Consider the following 18,108-nt stretch of genomic DNA (forward strand, 5'->3'; position numbering starts at 1 on the left):
GAGATAGAGGGAAGGAGGGAGGCAGCCTGTGCCTAGCTGCCTGTGAATCTGTGATTTATTATGTTAACCTGCCTTTGCTCAGAGCACTAAGTGGGGAGAGTACTGATTAGACGTTTGCTCTCCAGTTCATTTCAGCTCTTACTCCCATTTGCATTAAAGTGGCCGTCCTCCCCTAGTCCCTGATTTTATTTTGCTTTTTCATTTCACAACCTCATTCCTTTCGGAGACCCATTTCTCTAGGTAAATGTATCTGCCCTGTTTAATTCATACTCTTAAACAATTCCATTAAAATGTAAACTGTGTTATAAACTCACCCCCTATGCTTACTCCCACCAGGAGTGTTTGGTCGGTCTTTACTCTTGTTATTATGGGAAACGAGAAAATAGCAGGATGATGTTTGGCTGAAAGTCACCCTGGTCTCTTAACACCTACAAAGGCTTCATTTACACATGGAGCCCAATTCTTATTTGTTGACCAATTATTGTCAAAAGAGATGAAAACATATATCACAATTGGGCTGCCTGTGTAAATGCAGCCATAGTTATTCACAGACGTGTGGATGTAGCCTATTAGGCTAGTATTTACCTACCCTCCTATGAAATGATGAACCTTTTACAGGGTTACTTATGACCTGGTATGCCAATGGCCCCTCTGGGTATGTCACTAAAGCCAATGAGCCTATGTAGAGTAATGGGTAGTTCATGGGCTTTCTGTAAAACAATAGAGTGTAGATGTGTTCAGTGTGCAGATCCCAGGCTGAGCCAGCCGAATCAACCTTCTAGTTAATCTTGTTTTGCTCTTCCGTTTGGGTTATTCTGCCTTTGTTTAGTGTAGAGCATAGACGACCCTGAGGTGTTATTATTGTGACCTGCCATTACATTATACTGATAATGACTCATGTTTATAAAGAAGAGAGTATTCCATTTCCATCCACTCATATTTCATGCTCCAAGTCTATAATCCACTGTCAGTCTAGTTATCCAAATTCCTGTTCAAATGTTCCAAACAAAAAAGATGGATTTTCAAAATGTCACTGGCTGCTTTTTCTAGCCCAGTATAATGATTGAGGACCCCTGACTTTGTACAGGGCAATCAAACAGACTGTGTAAGCATTCCCAAACTGAGATGTAGGCTACAATAGTTAGTAGAATTGTCAGGAAGTGTTCACTTGGGTGACAGAAAACTCAGCTCAACTTACTTCTTTCCCTTCAAAGGCTCTCTTGCCTATTCATGCAAATCTCTCATTTACATTTCACATTTTAGTCATTGAGCAGACACTCTTATCCAGAGTGACTTACAGTAGTGCATTCATCTTAAGATAGCTATGTAGGATTACCACATATCACAGTCATAGTAAGTACATTTTACCTCAATAAAGTAGCTATCAGAAAAGTTGGGGGGGGGGGGGTGGTAGGAGTGAGGGTGCTGTGAGATTATTTATTTAAGATACACTTTGAAGAGGTAGGGTTTCACATCTGTTTAGAAGATGGGCAGGGGACAGGGACTCTGCTATAATAGCTTCAGGGGGTAGCTGGGGTGCCAGGACAGAGAAGGGCTTGGGAGGGCCAAGGGGCCAGAGGTGGCAGAATGGAGTGCTCGGGATGGGATGTAAGGTTTGAGCAGTTTCTCTTGCTACTCAGTAGGCAGGTATCATGGTCTTGTAGTGGTTGTGAGCTTTGAATGGAAGCCAGTGGAGTGTGCGGAGGAGTGGGGTGACATGGGAGAACTTGGGAAGGTTGAACACCAGGCGGGCTGCAGAATTCTGGATAAATTGCAGGGGTTTGATGGCACAAGCGAGGAGACCAGCCAACAGAGAGTTGCAGTAGTCCAGACAGGAGATGACAAGTTCCTGAATTCCGCTTCCTGTGTGAGGTAGGGTTGTACTCTACGGATGTTATAGAGCATGAACCTGCAGGAATGAGTCACTGCTTTGATGTTTGCAGAGAACGACAGGGTGTTGTCCAGGGTCAATCCAAGGTTCTTTGCACTCTGGGACGGGGACACCGTGAAGTTGTCAAATGTGATGAAGAGGTCTTGGAGCGGGCATGCCTTTCCCAGGAGGAAGAGCAGGTCTGTGTTTTCGAGGTTGAGCTTGAGGTGGTGGGCTGAAATTCAAGCTGAGATAAATGCCGGGCATGCAGAGAAGCGTGTCGCCACCTGGGTGTCAGAAGAGGTGAAGGAGAAAAGTAGTTGAGTGTCATCCGAATAGTAATGATAGGAGAGACCATGTGAGGATATGACGGAGCCGAGTGACTTGGTGTACAGACAGTAGAGGGCCTCGAACTGAGCCCTGGGGGACACCAGTTGTAAGGGTATGTGGTTCAGACACAAATCCTCTCCACGTCACCTGGTAGGAGCGGCCTGCCAGGTAGGTTGCAATCCAAGAGTGTGCAGAGCCTGAGACGCCCAGCCCTGAGAGGGCGGAGAAGAGGAGCTGTATGTTCAAGGTGTCGAAGGCAGCTTAGATCTAGGAGGATGAGAACAGAGGAGCTAGTCAGCTTTGGCAGTGTGGAGAGTCTCCATGAGACAGAGAAGAGCAGTCTCGGTTGAGTGACTTGTCATGAAGCCTGATTTGTTATGGTCAAGAAGATAGTTCTGAGAGCGATAATGAGAGAATTGGTCAGATAGAGCGTTTTGGAAAGAAAAGAAAGCAGGGATACCAGTCTGTAGTTTTTGACGTCAGAGTCGTGTGTTGGTTTCTTGATGGGGAGGAAAGCAACTCGGGCCATTTTGAAGTCAGAGGGGACGCGCAGCCAGTGGTCAGGGATGAGTTGATGAGGGAAGTGAGGAATGGGAGAAAGTCTCCAGAGATGGTCTGGAGAAGAGGGGAGGGGATGGGGTCGAGTGGGCAGCTTTTCGGGCAGTCGAACCTCTCACTCCCTATAACAACAAAAATCTGCTGTGATAAAAACTTCCCTCAGATGTTGCATTGTGGGTCATTGCAAAATAAATCCTGCACACTTTTTCAAAGAAGCTCGTTCTCTCCTAGGATGTCTCCTCTCCTCTGTCATCTATCACTCTTCATACTTGTTTCATGGGCTTAATCCAGAACAGTGGAGTTAAGGAGGCTTCAAAGAGCTTGTGGTGGTGAGTGGTGACACAGGAGGAACCCAGCTCCTTTGTCCCCAGGCTGTCCCAGCTCATCTCTCCTTCTCTGAAGAAGTATTTAGATTTCTCCACACCTCTGTACAGGACATGGCAGCTGGGAACACCCCTCCTACAAAGGCTGGGCCATTCTGAATAAAGAAAGCTGCTATAATAAGTCGGTTGCTGGCTAATGAAGCCTCCAATGACCGGGAATAAATATGAATGAAAAGAGCGAGGCGCTAACGAAGCAGGCACATCTGGAAAGAGAGACGCTCCTGAGAAAGCCTCGTCCCTGATTGTTCCATTAAAACAGTGTTCCAGTGCAGGAGAGAACCACTTAAAAACTAGAAGCATTAATCTCTCATTAGGGCTTCATGGTTTAGCTACCGGCTGCCTTGACTTCACAGGTTTGTCTGCAAACGTTGGAAACAGTAAGGGAAATGAGAGAGGAAGGGACATTTTCTAGGGGAGCTACTTGTTGGCCTGTTTTTCAGGCCTGTACGACTGGGTGTGTCCTGCTACCTGGTGCTCGTCAACTGGATAGCTCACATGCTTCTGGCTGCCTACTATCTCTTCTCCACCCTCCCTTCCCTAAGATATCCGGACGGGAAAGACATCTCCCAGCAAAGATAAATGAAATATAATTGAAAAATGGCCAGTGTGAGCATTCTATGAGCACACATGAGTGAACACACACACAAACACACTCACAATGCTGACAGCAAAATGATTTCCTGCCACCCAGAGACACTTGTGCAGACTACCACGGGGTATCCCTTTGACACAGGCCAAAGCAGCAGCATAAAGGTCCTCTCTGGCACAGACAGAGGACCCTACCCATCATCCTCTCTGGCACAGACAGAGGACCCTACCCATCATCCTCTCTGGCACAGACAGAGGACCCTAACCATCATCCTCTCTGGCACAGACAGAGGACCCTAACCATCATCCTCTCTGGCACAGACAGAGGACCCTACCCATCATCCTCTCTGGCACAGACAGAGGATCCTCCACATCCTATTCTCTAGGATAATACTCCAGCCAGGCTGCAGGAGGAGGAAGTGAGTGTCTGCTGATTACATCTCCACCAATATGCTGAACAGACAGTCGTTGAATGGGTCCCATATGACACCCTATTCCCTATGTAGTGCACTTCTTTTGACCAGAGCCCTATGGACCCTGGTCACTATGGGCCCTGGTCAAAAGTAGTGCACTGTATAAGGAATAGGGTGTCATTTGATCCGCATGCTGATTAGGCATCTTCAAACCCAGCACGAGTGCTGCTCTCAGACCTACCACTCATTAAACAGAGCAGACAGTGAGATATAAATAAAGAAATAACAGACCCCCCCCACCGACAACCATAATAGGATATCACCCCATATGCCCGCATTCATATTCAGCATTTGTCATATCAGCCCTCCCTCCTCTCTCTCTATATCTCTTGTTCTCTGACCAGCAGATGCCATTCCTGACAGTGACGGGTGGTGTCTTGATATTAAAGCCTTTCTCAGTGTTATGTTGCTGATAAAAGTGAGCCACCATTAAATTAGTGACCAGTCCTTGGAGCCCGGAGAGAGTCCCGTGTATCTGGTCCTGTGTGTCTGTCAGTCTCAGTGTCTCAGTGTGTCTCAGTCAGGCTCAGTCAGGCTCAGTCAGTCTCAGTCAGTCTCAGTCAGTCTCAGTCAGTCTCAGTCAGTCTCAGTGCGTGGGTGTTCTGTGAGCCTGTGATAAAGTGTGTTATAGACAATATGACAAAATGGTTTGGTGGCGCACACGGAGTATCAGAAACTAATGTCTACGTACGGCACGCTACGCGGTGCCTAGTGCTCCTATTTCTCGCTCCAGTCAGTAAAAGGAAAAAGGAAAACGGACTCCACGACACATTGTTAAAATGAAGCATGGACTGGAGAGCTCTCTGTCTTTCAGACAATGTATGAGCTCCGCCCCTCCTACCAATCTGAGTGAAATTGTTTTAGAAGTGCTTAGGGAAGCTCGTGTGACGACGGCAATCCAATTTCCATATGAACAATTACCCTGCCGTCAGAGTTGGCAGTTCATTTATTTCAATTTGACTGACTGCAATGAGCCACGGGACCAGGCAACTAGCCCAGCCATTGTGATCAGGCAGGGCATTGAGCAGGCAGGCATTGATGGAAACCTTCTGGTCTATAACACACAGAGACACAGCTGCCCTTGCCTAAGTACCATCACCCCTGAGACCTACCATGACCCGAGTACACTAAAACACAGATAGGCCTCACATTAGTGTGTGTGTACGTGTGTGCATGTCTGTGTGTGTATGGGGGAGCAGCAGAGGTCAATATGGCCCCCACTTCTCTTTCCGTTCAGGTACAGCACTTTTCCTCATTAGGAATTATAGCCTGTTTGTCTGTTTATTTCGTCGTCCCTGGTCCCAAGGCCCTAGCTATCTCCTGTCTGCCAGCTGGACACTTGAGTGGGAGAGTAGACTACAAACGGCAAGTGGAGTAGCAGACACAATGACTCGCTGCTTGCTCACATACAGTACACACCCTCTCTGTCTCTTGCGCAAACACACACACAAGGGAGGAAGGGTGCATGTGTGCACACAAACACACACATACACGCACACACACCCTCTCTCGCTTACTGCGGCAGCAGGTTGAGATAATCTCCCAGTTCTTTCTGGCCTCCTCCCTCCCTGCTGGTTGAGTGTCCTCTCCGCTGGGACAAAGTGGCTATTTGCTGTGGACACAGCTGGCGTGCAGGGAACCTGATTAGGCACTAGGCCCACTGCAGAAAAGGCACACACACCTTCATCCAAGACTACCTCAAAACTCAGGCCCACTGCAGTAGAGACAGACACCCAACTCAACTAGCCAGCAACTCTGCAGAAGAGAAACACACACCAAAACTCGCCACACAGTCTATACAATCTTATTAAGCACTAGCTTTTCTGCCGAAGAGACACACACACACACCTCCACCAGTCAAAACTCCTCCCAACACAGCACACGGTATTGTACCACTTCAATAACAAACAAGTCCAGACCTTGCTACAATTAAGAAGTCAGGGAAGGAATCCATTACACACCTTATTAGGTATAATTATCCAACTCCGCCACTATAAATGCCGATGAGCCATGAAGGTAGCTTGCAATATAATATGGTTTAGTCTCACCCCTCTGTTTCTTGAGTTTCAAGGGGAATACTGATCTTGTCTCCATGAAATATATATGAAATAGTGTACTGCATATCCTATTACAATACCCCGCCACTACATTCTTACACAAGTCACACGTATGGGGTGTGCACATGACGTTGGATTAAACAGGCCATGTTCACACGTTACATCCAAACCTGACTGGCACTAATCCCTCCCATTCACCTGTTACAGTTGCTGCCCAACCCTAAACACGGGTGCAGCGTGTTTTTCACACACTGACACACTGAGAGAGACTCCCTAGTAAACAGAGGGAATTGTGGAGAGAGGCTTTGTTCTGGCCAGCAGCATACCACCCTACATCCCACTGCTGTCTTGCCTTGGTCCTTGTCGGTCCCTGGATGGGAGACCAGATTGCTACTGGAAGTGGTGTTGGAGGGCCAGTAGGAGGCACTTTTTCCTAATATATCCTAATGCCCCATGGCAGGGACTGGGGATATGACCCTGTGTAAGGTGCTGTCTTTCGGATGTAATGTTAAAAGGGTGTCCTAAACCTCTGTGGTCACGAAAGATCCTATGGCACTTATTGTAAAAGTAGAGGTGCCAACCCTGGTGCCCTGGCTAAATTTCCAATTTCACCCTCATACCATCATGGCCACCTAATCATCCCCAGCTTCCAATTGGCTCATTCATCCCTGTAACTATTCCCTAGGTTGTTGCTAAGAATATGTCAACTTAAATAACATTTTATTGGACACATATTTAGCAGACGTTATTTTGGGTGTAGAAAAATGCTTGTGTACCTAGCTCTAACAATGCAGTAGTATCTAACAATTCACAACAACACACACAAATCTAAAAGTAAAAGAATGGAACTAAGAAATATATAAATATTAGATTGAGCAATGTCAGAGTAGTATTGAGTAAAATACAGTATAATAGAATACAATATATACATATGAGATTAGTAAAGCAGTATGTAAACATTATTTAAACATTATTGAAGTGACAAGTGTTTCATTATTAAGTGGCCAGTGATTCCAAGCCTATGTATATAGGGCAAGGTTGCGTAACTGGGTGCAAGCCGGCGAGTGATGGCTTACAGCACCTGGTAAAATAATAAAAATGACTGACTTGTGATGGAAAGAGAGAAAGGGACAGATGAGAGAGAGAGAAAGACAGACAGAGAGTTGTGATGGGTGTAAATTGCTGTTTTGTGTGGGCTGCTACCTGTCAGTCACACTTCCAGATTAGTCAGTGTACTAACAGACTGAACGTTGTGGAGATCTCAACCCTAGGAGTCCACTCACTGCTGCTGATGCTGACCAGTTACAGTAAACCATACAGAATCTTATTGCTGCTGACGCTAGCCAGTTACAGTAAACCATACAGAATCTTATTGCTGCTGACGCTAGCCAGTTACAGTAAACCATACAGATCCTATTGCTGCTGACGCTAGCCAGTTACAGTAAACCATACAGAATCTTATTGCTGCTGACGCTGGCCAGTTACAGTAAACCATACAGATCCTATTGCTGCTGACGCTAGCCAGTTACAGTAAACCATACAGAATCTTATTGCTGCTGACGCTGGCCAGTTACAGTAAACCATACAGAATCTTATTGCTGCTGACGCTGGCCAGTTACAGTAAACCAAACAGAATCTTATTGCTGCTGACGCTGGCCAGTTACAGTAAACCAAACAGAATCTTACTGCTGCTGACGCTAGCCAGTTACAGTAAACCAAACAGAATCTTACTGCTGCTGACGCTAGCCAGTTACAGTAAACCATACAGAATCTTATTGCTGCTGACGCTGGCCAGTTACAGTAAACCATACAGAATCTTATTGCTGCTGACGCTGGCCAGTTACAGTAAACCATACAGAATCTTATTGCTGATGCTGCTGGCCAGTTACAGTAAACCAAACAGAATCTTATTGCTGCTGACGCTGGCCAGTTACAGTAAACCATACAGAATCTTATTGCTGCTGACGCTGGCCAGTTACAGTAAACCATACAGAATCTTACTGCTGCTGATGCTAGCCATTTACAGTAAACCATACAGAATCTTACTGCTGCTGACGCTGGCCAGTTACAGTAAACCAAACAGAATCTTACTGCTGCTGACGCTGGCCAGTTACAGTAAACCATACAGAATCTTATTGCTGCTGACGATGGCCAGTTACAGTAAACCATACAGAATCTTATTGCTGCTGACGATGGCCAGTTACAGTAAACCAAACAGAATCTTATTGCTGCTGACGCTGGCCAGTTACAGTAAACCAAACAGAATCTTATTGCTGCTGACGCTGGCCAGTTACAGTAAACCATACAGAATCTTATTGCTGCTGACGCTGGCCAGTTACAGTAAACCAAACAGAATCTTATTGCTGCTGACGCTGGCCAGTTACAGTAAACCAAACAGAATCTTATTGCTGCTGACGCTGGCCAGTTACAGTAAACCAAACAGAATCTTACTGCTGCTGACGCTGGCCAGTTACAGTAAACCAAACAGAATCTTACTGCTGCTGACGCTGGCCAGTTACAGTAAACCAAACAGAATCTTATTGCTGCTGACGATGGCCAGTTACAGTAAACCAAACAGAATCTTACTGCTGCTGACGCTAGCCAGTTACAGTAAACCAAACAGAACCTTATTGCTGCTGACGCTGGCCAGTTACAGTAAACCATACAGAACCTTACTGCTGCTGACGCTGGCCAGTTACAGTAAACCATACAGAATCTTACTGCTGCTGACACTGGCCAGTTACAGTAAACCATACAGAATCTTACTACTGCTGACGCTGGCCAGTTACAGTAAACCAAACAGAATCTTACTGATACTGATGCTAGCCAGTTACAGTAAACCATACAGAATCTTACTGCTGCTGACGCTGGCCAGTTACAGTAAACCATACAGAATCTTACTACTGCTGACGCTGGCCAGTTACAGTAAACCAAACAGAATCTTACTGATACTGATGCTAGCCAGTTACAGTAAACCAAACAGAATCTTACTGCTGCTGACGCTGGCCAGTTACAGTAAACCATACAGAATCTTACTGCTGCTGACGCTGGCCAGTTACAGTAAACCATACAGAACCTTACTGCTGCTGACGCTGGCCAGTTACAGTAAACCAAACAGAATCTTATTGCTGCTGACGCTGGCCAGTTACAGTAAACCAAACAGAATCTTATTGCTGCTGACGCTGGCCAGTTACAGTAAACCAAACAGAATCTTATTGCTGCTGACGATGGCCAGTTACAGTAAACCAAACAGAATCTTACTGCTGCTGACGCTAGCCAGTTACAGTAAACCAAACAGAATCTTATTGCTGCTGACGCTGGCCAGTTACAGTAAACCATACAGAACCTTACTGCTGCTGACGCTAGCCAGTTACAGTAAACCAAACAGAATCTTATTGCTGCTGACGCTGGCCAGTTACAGTAAACCAAACAGAATCTTATTGCTGCTGACGCTGGCCAGTTACAGTAAACCAAACAGAATCTTATTGCTGCTGACGCTGGCCAGTTACAGTAAACCATACAGAACCTTAGTGCTGCTGACCAGTTACAGTAAACCATACAGAATCTTACTGCTACTGACACTGGCCAGTTACAGTAAACCATACAGAATCTTACTACTGCTGACGCTGGCCAGTTACAGTAAACCAAACAGAATCTTACTGCTGCTGACGCTGGCCAGTTACAGTAAACCATACAGAATCTTACTGCTGCTGACACTGGCCAGTTACAGTAAACCATACAGAATCTTACTACTGCTGACGCTGGCCAGTTACAGTAAACCAAACATAATCTTACTGCTGCTGACGCTAGCCAGTTACAGTAAACCAAACGGAATTTAAATGCTGCTGACGCTGCCCAGTTACAGTAAACCATACAGAACCTTATTGCTGCTGACGCTGGCCAGTTACAGTAAACCATACAGAATATTATTGCTGCTGACGTTGGCCAGTTACAGTAAACCATACAGAATATTATTGCTGCTGACGCTAGCCAGTTACAGTAAACCATACAGAATTTTACTGCTGCTGACACTGGCCAGTTACAGTAAACCATACAGAAAACCATACTAGGAGCTAATACACACGCAGGTCTTATTCACCCAGAGGATAGAGGCATATTGGGTATTAGATACGACCACCACACCTATTCTGCCTACATTCTCCCATCCAATCCTATAAATTCTCATTCTCCCCTCTCATCTGTCATTCATCACACTGCTGTCTGTCTGCCTGTATGAGTCCCCAAGAGCAGAACAGAGAGAGGCTGCTGAACAGGGCCTGACTAATGGCTAGATAAACACCATTAGCCGGCCTTGATGGCCTAGCCCTAAACTGCCTGAGTAGACTAGAAGAGAGCAGAGCCCTGAACTACCTGAGTAGACTAGAGGAGAGCAGAGCCCTGAACTACCTGAGTAGACTAGAGGAGAGCAGAGCCCTGAACTGCCTGAGTAGACTAGAGGAGAGCAGAGCCCTGAACTACCTGAGTAGACTAGAGGAGAGCAGAGCCCTGAACTGCCTGAGTAGACTGGAGGAGAGCAGAGTCCTGAACTACCTGAGTAGACTAGAGGAGAGCAGAGCCCTGAACTACCTGAGTAGACTAGAGGAGAGCAGAGCCCTGAACTGCCTGAGTAGACTAGAGGAGAGCAGAGCCCTGAACTGCCTGAGTAGACGAGAGGAGACCAGAGCCCTGAACTACCTGAGTAGACAAGAGGAGAGCAGAGCCCTGAACTACCTGAGTAGACTAGAGGAGAGCAGAGCCCTGAACTGCCTGAGTAGACTGGAGGAGAGCAGAGCCCTGAACTGCCTGAGTAGACTAGAGGAGAGCAGAGCCCTGAACTGCCTGAGTAGACTGGAGGAGAGCAGAGCCCTGAACTGCCTGAGTAGACTAGAGGAGAGCAGAGCCCTGAACTGCCTGAGTAGACTAGAGGAGAGCAGAGCCCTGAACTGCCTGAGTAGACTAGAGGAGAGCAGAGCCCTGAACAGCCTGCTGCTGAGTAGACTAGAGGAGAGCAGAGCCCTGAACTGCCTGCTGCTGAGTAGACTAGAGGAGAGCAGAGCCCTGAACAGCCTGCTGCTGAGTAGACTAGAGGAGAGCAGAGCCCTGAACTGCCTGCTGCTGAGTAGACTAGAGGAGAGCAGAGCCCTGAACTACCTGAGTAGACTAGAGGAGAGCAGAGCCCTGAACAGCCTGAGTAGACTAGAGGAGAGCAGAGCCCTGAACTGCCTGCTGCTGAGTAGACTAGAGGAGAGCAGAGCCCTGAACTACCTGAGTAGACTAGAGGAGAGCAGAGCCCTGAACTACCTGAGTAGACTAGAGGAGAGCAGAGCCCTGAACAGCCTGAGTAGACTAGAGGAGAACAGAGCCCTGAACTGCCTGCTGCTGAGTAGACTAGAGGAGAGCAGAGCCCTGAACTACCTGAGTAGACTAGAGGAGAGCAGAGCCCTGAACTACCTGAGTAGACTAGAGGAGAGCAGAGCCCTGAACAGCCTGAGTAGACTAGAGGAGGGCAGAGCCCTGAACTGCCTGAGTAGACTAGAGGAGAGCAGAGCCCTGAACTGCCTGAGTAGACTAGAGGAGAGCAGAGCCCTGAACTGCCTGCTGCTGAGTAGACTAGAGGAGAGCAGAGCCCTGAACTGCCTGAGTAGACGAGAGGAGAGCAGAGCCCTGAACTGCCTGAGTAGACTAGAGGAGAGCAGAGCCCTGAACTGCCTGCTGCTGAGTAGACTAGAGGAGAGCAGAGCCCTAAACTGCCTGAGTAGACTAGAAGAGAGCAGAGCCCTGAACTGCCTGAGTAGACTAGAAGAGAGCAGAGCCCTAAACTGCCTGAGTAGACTAGAGGAGAGCAGAGCCCTGAACTACCTGAGTAGACTAGAGGAGAGCAGAGCCCTGAACTGCCTGAGTAGACTGGAGGAGAGCAGAGCCCTGAACTGCCTGAGTAGACTAGAGGAGAGCAGAGCCCTGAACTGCCTGAGTAGACTAGAGGAGAGCAGAGCCCTGGCTGCCTGAGTAGACTAGAGGAGAGCAGAGCCCTGAACTGCCTGAGTAGACTAGAGGAGAGCAGAGCCCTGAACTACCTGAGTAGACTAGAGGAGAGCAGAGCCCTGAACAGCCTGCTGCTGAGTAGACTAGAGGAGAGCAGAGCCCTGAACTGCCTGCTGCTGAGTAGACTAGAGGAGAGCAGAGCCCTGAACAGCCTGCTGCTGAGTAGACTAGAGGAGAGCAGAGCCCTGAACTGCCTGCTGCTGAGTAGACTAGAGGAGAGCAGAGCCCTAAACTACCTGAGTAGACTAGAGGAGAGCAGAGCCCTGAACAGCCTGAGTAGACTAGAGGAGAGCAGAGCCCTGAACTGCCTGCTGCTGAGTAGACTAGAGGAGAGCAGAGCCCTGAACTACCTGAGTAGACTAGAGGAGAGCAGAGCCCTGAACAGCCTGAGTAGACTAGAGGAGAGCAGAGCCCTGAACTGCCTGCTGCTGAGTAGACTAGAGGAGAGCAGAGCCCTGAACTACCTGAGTAGACTAGAGGAGAGCAGAGCCCTGAACTACCTGAGTAGACTAGAGGAGAGCAGAGCCCTGAACAGCCTGAGTAGACTAGAGGAGAGCAGAGCCCTGGCTGCCTGCTGCTGAGTAGACTAGAGGAGAGCAGAGCCCTGGCTGCCTGCTGCTGAGTAGATTAGAGGAGAGCAGAGCCCTGAACTGCCTGCTGCTGAGTAGATTAGAGGAGGGCAGAGCCCTGAACTGCCTGCTGCTGAGTAGACTAGAGGAGGGCAGAGCCCTGAACTGCCTGCTGCTGAGTAGACTAGAGGAGGGCAGAGCCCTGAACTGCCTGCTGCTGAGTAGACTAGAGGAGGGCAGAGCCCTGAACTGCCTGCTGCTGAGTAGACTAGAGGAGGGCAGAGCCCTGAACTGCCTGCTGCTGAGTAGATTAGAGGAGGGCAGAGCCCTGAACTGCCTGCTGCTGAGTAGACTAGAGGAGGGCAGAGCCCTGAACTGCCTGCTGCTAAGTAGACTAGAGGAGGGCAGAGCCCTGAACTGCCTGCTGCTGAGTAGACTAGAGGAGGGCAGAGCCCTGAACTGCCTTCTGCGGAGTAGACTAGAGGAGGGCAGATCCCTGAACTGCCTGCTGCTGAGTAGACTAGAGGAGGGCAGAGTCCTGAACTACCTGAGTAGACTAGAGGAGAGCAGAGCCCTGAACAGCCTGAGTAGACTAGAGGAGGGCAGAGCCCTGAACTGCCTGCTGCTGAGTAGACTAGAGGAGGGCAGAGCCCTGAACTGCCTGCTGCTGAGTAGACTAGAGGAGGGCAGAGCCCTGAACTGCCTGCTGCTGAGTAGACTAGAGGAGGGCAGAGCCCTGAACTGCCTGCTGCTGAGTAGACTAGAGGAGTGGTTCACAAATTGTGGATCAGGAAATTAGCTTTAAAACTGTAACATTTTCTCTCTGCTGCCAAGATAAGGGCCTACATTTTTTGACAGGGGGGGGGGGGGTGGCATTGGGCTGAATTCTGCCAGGGCCAAGGTAGAATTCAGCCCCCTGCCACATCCCCTGTCAGGTCCACCACCTAGGCCCTCTTTGAGACGGAAAAAAACCTGCGTTGTTACAAATAATGTCATAATTATACAGCTAATCTCTTAAAATTGGTCACAGGGTATTATTATTAATCATTTAAAAAACTTTTTCTTTGGTTTGTCTATGTTTTTTCACCACTCAACCCTTTGGTGGGTCGCGACTCAAAAGACACCTCAATGGTGGATCTGGAAGCAAAAACGTTTGGTAATCCCTGGATTGGAGGAGAGCAGAGCCCTGCCTGTCTGCCTCCAGCTAAAACTCACTTAATCTCAGTTCTCTCCCCACTAATGAGGGCCCTCCACCAGCCACAGCCCACTGGCGGTCCACAGGAGCCCACTAGGGCCCAGCCTAGTGTGGAGACACAGCATAGCCAGTGAAAGGAATAGAGGGAGGGATGGATAGAGAGGGGAAAATGTCTTGGTCAATTCACTCTCTTAAAAGGAGGACAGAATTAATGAGCCTGTTCTAGGTACAAAGCTCCCGGGTTGAGGCTGCTGCTCGCTCGCTCGCTCACGCTACATGTTTGGAGTGTGTGTGTGTACGTATGTGCCACTTGACCCTGAGCGGTCGTCTGCAAATGCATGCACACAAAGACAGAGGGACACTCACCACCACGCGCATACACACAATTTTTTTATTTAACTAGGCAAGTCAGTTAAGAACAAATTCTTATTTACAATGACGGCCTAGGAACAGTAGGTTAACTGCCTTGTTCAAGGGCAGAAAGGTAGATACCTTGTCAGCTCGGGGATTCAATCTAGCAATCTTACTAGAGGTCGACCGATTAATCGCAATGGCCGATTAATTAGTGCAGATTTCAAGTTTTCATAACAATCGGAAATCAGTAGTTTTGGGTGCCGATTTATTTTTTTATATACCTTTATTTAACTAGGCAAGTCAGTTAAGAACACATTCTTATTTTCAATGACGGCCTAGGAACGGTGGGTTAACTGCCTCGTTCAGGGGCAGTACGACAGATTTTCACCTTGTCAGCTCGGGGGATCCAATCTTGCAACCTTACAGTTAACTAGTCCAACGCAATAATGACCTGCCTCTCTCTCGTTGCACTCCACAAGGAGATTGCCTGTTACGCGAATGCAGTAAGCCAAGGTAAGTTGCTAGCTAGCATTAAACTTATCTTATAAAAAACTATCAATCATAATCACTGGTTAACTACACATGGTTGATGATATTACTAGATATTATTTGCATATAATCTGACTGAGCATACAAGCCTACAAGTATCTACGTATCTGACTGAGCGGTGGTAGGCAGAAGCAGGTGCGTAAACATTCATTCAAACAGCACTTTCGTGCGTTTTGCCAGCAGCTCTTCGTTGTGCGTCAAGCATTGCGCTGTTTATGACTTCAAGCCTATCAACTCCCGAGATGAGGCTGGTGTAACCGAAGTGAAATGGCTAGCTAGTTAACGTGCGCTAATAGTGTTTCAAACGTCACTCGCTCTGACCCTTCTAGTAGTTGTTCCCCTTGCTCTGCATGGGTAACGCTGCTTCGATGGTGGCTGTTGTCATTGTGTTCCTGGTTCGAGCCCAGGGAGGAGCGAGGAGAGGGACAGGAGCTATACTGTTATACTGGCAATACTAAAGTGCCTATAAGAACATCCAATGGTCAAAGGTTAATGAAATACAAATGGTATAGAGGGAAATAGTCCTATAATTCCTATAATAACTACAACCTAAAACTTCTTACCTGGGAATATTGAAGACTCATGTTAAAAGGAACCACCAGCTTTCATATGTTCTCATGTTCTGAGCAAGGAACTGAAACATTAGCTTTCTTACATAGCACATATTGCACTTTTACTTTATTCTCCAATACTTTGTTTTTGCATTATTTAAACCAAATTGAACATGTTTCATTATTTACTTAAGCTAAATTGATTTTATTGATGTATTATATTAAGTTAAAATAAGTGTTCATTCAGTATTGTTGTAATTGTCATTATTATAAAAAACAAAACAAAAACCGGCCGATTAATCGGTATCGTCTTTTTCGGTCCTCCAATAATCGGTATCGGCGTTGAAAAATCATAATCGGTCGACCTCTAAACCTTACAGTTAACTAGTCCAATGCTCTAACCACTAGGCACCCCTGCCGGCCCATACACACACATCCACAAACACACCTACACACACATCCACAAACACACCTACACACACACATCCACAAACACACCTACACACACATCCACAAACACACCTACACACACATCCACAAACACACCTACACACACATCCACAAACACACACACACACACATCCACAAACACACACACACATCCAAACACACATACACAGACATCCACAAACACACCTACACACCCAAACACATATCCACACCTACACACACACATCCACACACACATCCAAACACGCCGACACAAACACACATACACAGACATCCACAAACACACCTACAAACATCCACACCTACACACACATCCACAAACACACATACACACACATCCACAAACACACACACATCCACCAACACACCTACACATACATCCACAAACACACATACAAACACACATATACATATGGACACCGGTATTCGTCCACGCACACCAACACAAACATCCTGTACACACACACATATACACACACACACACACACACACCGCAAACACTCTTAAAGTTTTGAGACAGTTTGAGCCACCCATTGACTGCAGCGTTGAGAGCTGGTGATTGGGCCCACAGAGACCGGCGCTGACATTTTTCTCAACATATTTTTGTGAGTCTGTGAAAGCTCAGCTCGCCGCCCACCGCCACTTCACATTAAATGTCACTGAGTGTCTTAAACAAACCGCCAAAACACAGACAGAGTGACAGGAACAGACAGACCGAGAGCCTCTTTGTCACCAGTCAATCTGGGCTCACCACAGCAGCTCCACTCCCTCTGACCTTCGACATCTACTGCATCAGAAACAGTCAAGTGTGGATATTTTTATATTATATCCTCAGCCTGTACACAGACACCGCCTCCCCTGCCCTTCCCCCCCTGACCTGACCCGCCCCTTGATCTTCTATTATATTCCTGTGGCTTATGTCTGGACCGGCCTGGTGGGACTGGATTGGAGTTCAGACGTACAGTACCGTCCTCCACTCCCCTTGTCTCAAGGCTGCAGATCTCTCCAGAGATAGAGAAACGCCTCGCCAACAACGGGCCGGACGGACACAGCCGACTGACGCTTAGGTTAATTAAGGTTGAAATCGGGGAGACGATCAGCAGGATGTCAGTCAGGCTCGTAGAGTTTGCCACGCCCCGTGCTCTTCCCTTCTACTGCTGTGCCGTCTAATATGTAGGGTTTGTGTGTGTGTGGGTGAGAGTGTGTGTGTTTGGTGTGTGTGTACGCATGTGTGTGTGCGTGTTTGTGTGTGTGAGAGAGAGAGCGACAGTGACACAGCACATACACCTCTCTCCTGTCAGTGTGTGAGGGTTCAGCAGGCAGTGAAAACACAGCTCACCAAATCCCAGCCAAACACCACAGCGTTCTGCAATATGATTGCTCTGTTACCCAGGAGGAATCTGAAAATAAGTATAACTCCAATGGCTGTTCATGAATTCCCATTGGCATGGACAGCTCATAGCGGACGGGTAATCCTTGAAAAATGGACTGGGGTATTAGTGAAGCTGCTTTAAGGCAGGGGGCATTTCATATATCACCTACCTGCACTGTGGTTAGGGGCTCAGGGCCATTATCCCCAGGGCTCACTTTCAAACAGACTGTACCAGGACTCACTGTGTGTGCATGCGTTTGTGTGTGTGGTGTGTGTGTGTGTGTGAGACTGAGGGGACCAGAAGTCCCCACAAGAATAGTAAACAAACAAAAATGTGACCAACTGGGGACATTTTGTTAGTCCCCACAAGGTCAAATACTATTTCTAGGGGGTTTAGGATCAGGGTACACTTAGGTTTAGAAGTTAGGGTTAGTTTTAGGGTTGTGGGTTGGGGATCAGTGATGAGCCGATGTGGCATAAGGTTGAGGATGTGGGACGTCACAAAAAGCTTCTCCACCTTGTCTTTCATGTCAAGTGAATGCTGTGATATTTTGTCAGGGCCTAGGCTGATATCAAAGCCTAGGCTTTTGTTGGCAGTGGTTTATTAGCACACACACACAAGGCTACACAGCATCAGCACGACCAGTGACAAGCAGAGTTGGAGGCTTAGATTGTGCTGGTGTCTGCCAGTGGGTCCTGTACATTCCAACCTCTTTATCTCCCCAGCCTTCTGTTGATAATTATAGCCCTCCACCCGCCTGGCCCC

The 18,108-nt window shown here is 47.6% G+C and overlaps 1 protein-coding gene across 2 annotated transcripts in view; it reads right to left on the reverse strand.

Moving 5' to 3' along the window:
- Window positions 1–18,108, reverse strand: part of LOC135556547 (plexin-B2-like) — a 270,152-nt gene that overhangs the window by 66,219 nt on the left and 185,825 nt on the right. The window contains exon 1 of one of the 2 annotated variants that reach the window (XM_064989841.1): window positions 6,164–6,336. The exons of the other annotated variant lie outside the window; for it this stretch is intronic. The gene's annotated coding sequence lies outside the window, so the exon portion shown is untranslated. Of the gene's footprint in view, window positions 1–6,163; window positions 6,337–18,108 lie in introns of those variants that run through there. 2 annotated transcript variants of the gene reach the window in all.

This window comes from Oncorhynchus masou, chromosome 15 (genome assembly GCF_036934945.1).
Source record: "Oncorhynchus masou masou isolate Uvic2021 chromosome 15, UVic_Omas_1.1, whole genome shotgun sequence".
NCBI lineage: Eukaryota > Metazoa > Chordata > Actinopteri > Salmoniformes > Salmonidae > Oncorhynchus > Oncorhynchus masou.